Source organism: Orycteropus afer, unplaced genomic scaffold (genome assembly GCF_000298275.1).
Source record: "Orycteropus afer afer isolate SDZICR_OR568_19922 unplaced genomic scaffold, OryAfe1.0 scaffold00697, whole genome shotgun sequence".
Lineage (NCBI taxonomy): Eukaryota > Metazoa > Chordata > Mammalia > Tubulidentata > Orycteropodidae > Orycteropus > Orycteropus afer.
Window position 1 is genome coordinate 1,064,509 of NW_006922284.1, and position 2,721 is coordinate 1,067,229.

A 2,721-nucleotide genomic window follows, 5' to 3' on the forward strand; every position below is an offset into this window, starting at 1 on the left:
CATCACCAGCCTTGTGTATAGCCACGATGGCACAGAGCTCCTTGCCAGTTACAATGATGAAGATATTTACCTCTTCTACTCATCTGACAGTGATGGTGCCCAGTATGTTAAGAGATATAAGGGGTACAGGAATAGTCTCACAGTGAAAGGTGTCAACTTCTATGGCCCCAGAAGTGAGTTTGTAGTGAGCGGTAGTGATTGTGGGCACATTTTCCTCTGGGAGAAATCATCCTGCCAGATCATTAAGTTCGTGGAAGGGGAGAAAAGAGGTTCAGTAAACTGTGTTGAGCCCCACACTTCTCTACCTGTAATGGCAACCAGTGGCCTATACAATAATGTCAAGATCTGGGCACCCACAGCTGATTCTTCCACTGACCTTACTGAGCTAAAGAATGTGATTAAGAAGAACAAGCTGGAACAAGATGAAGATAACTTGCACTCCACTGATGTATTTGACAGTAACTTGCCCTGGTTCATAATGCATCTCATGACACAGAGAAGTCATCACCAGCCCTGGGGTGGTTCAGAAGTTGGAGTGAGAGGTGCAGACCCCAATGAAGACATCTCAGATTCATCAGAGGAAGAGGGGACCCAAGATCGTATGCAGTGCTCACCATCCTGAAGATATACCCTCTCCAGCTAGATGTCACCTCAATAGATTTGACCTTGAAATTCCACTTGATAAATAGAAATTTGTGTATTCTACCCATTTTCTATGAGTTATATTAAAAACCTTCTCTTCCTTCTGCTTTCTACCTCCTTTTTTTCTTCATTTTATTCTTTCCTTATTCCTTTCCTGTCATTTACTTTCTTTATTCCTTGTTGTTGCTATTATTTGTCGTCGAGTCGGCCCCGACTCATAGAGACCCCTCCTTGGGTTTCCGATGCAGTATCACTACAGAAGTAGATTGCCCAACCTTCCTTCTGAGGAGTTATTCCTTAGCCTTATGAAAATACATAAACAATGTATTTATGCCTTTTTTTCTTGCCTATTTTCTTATGATTTCTAAGGTTTCTTAATTCTGATGAAAAATTTAAAACTTTACTGCATCTATCTTTTCTGACACTCTCCATGCTATTAGCTTTATTATTAATCATTAGCAGTTTGCTTTAAAAGTTGGCTCTCTATTTGATCTGAAAAAGTTGATAAATGTGTTTATGCTGTAGAAATAAACATGGTTTATTCTAGAATACTTACACTTTCCCATACATACCAAACATGCACACACACTCTCACTCAGTAACAGAAAAAGAACAGGGGAGAAAAGGTCAGTAGATAATTTCTTAACTAGATAACTCATCCTCCTAGTATAATTTACTTGTAGCTAACATTTTATGCCTGTAATTGTTAATAATATTGATTACTTTGAGCACACTAAGGGTGGTAAGAATTAAATTTTATCAGATAGCATTGTTTACACTTTCAATTTTCTAGAAGTTTCATTGCTAAGAATCTCCCATAGGATTATCTTCCAGGAAGTTCTCTTGGTGTAGCCATCTCCTGTAAGGTGCCATCAAGGAATGTAAAGATTCCTAATATTTGAAAATATAGAATTGAATTAACTTTTGACAAGTAGTTTAATGTTCCAGTATAGAGTTGTTTGTGCTTAGAGATAACCATTTGATATCTTTTTGAGAAAAAAAATCCCACTAGACATCCATGCATTACTTAAATGTTCTCACAACGTGTTAAAGTGTTAAATTGCTTTACAATTATTTTTTGTTTTATTCCTTATTTAATGTAAATTGTGGGTACTGGGTGCCTTAAGAACTGTTTAATAAAAATACTCATTTTTGCCTTGCAAATTTTTTTCTGTGTCATTGAATTTGGAAATTTGGAAATTTGTCTTTTTCCCCAACACCTCTGAACTCTTACAAGTGCTTCTTTGCAGATAATTCCTTAGTGGAGAAGGTTGTAATGAAATGTCCTATGGCCTGACAAAGGCTATCATTTGATAATGCATGAACTGAGTCTCTCATCCCTTGGGAGCAAGTAGGAACATTTGCATAATGAGGTAAGACTTTGGAATGGAAGAGGCCTTGACCAAAGTTCCTGCATACTAAGATTTAAAATTAGGGACAATGCTTGGTGGTGTGGGGTACCCTTACCAAGGAAAGGACCTTAATGGCCCCACAAGGGAACTCAGCTGGAAAAGCCAGTGAGTCTAATCTGAAAACTGGTTGGGGACAGGACACAATGAAAAGATAGTTATAATTTAGAATCCCATGTTTTGGGCACCCCACACAACTTATTAACAATATTTATTTAAAAAAAAATCATTTGTGATTTCTAGCGACACCTGGGTGTCAATGAAAACAAAGGTAGGAGCAGATTAATTATTCAGCTTTCTTTGCACCTTTTGTTGGAGAGTAGTTTACCCCTTTAAATTGTCCACTATCAATTTAACTAAGTAAAACTTTGTTCGGAGTTCCCTACATGGTTCAGAGATTGCTTGGGCTGCAAGATGTTTGGCAAGAGATTTGGAAGGCAATGGTAAGAATCATAGACTTCTTTGATTTATGCTCGAATGATTGGTACAGCAGCTGCAGGTGTGGCAGCAGCTCACGCACATTTTTGCTTATATGCTGACATCTGGTTGAGTGGGGTAGCTACTGGGCCCACAGCTGCTACAACATCCCTTCATATGATCCTTCAGCTTCAGCAGCTACATATGAAAGAGTGCCCGCTTCTGCAGAGAACTGATGTCATTGCAGCTAGAG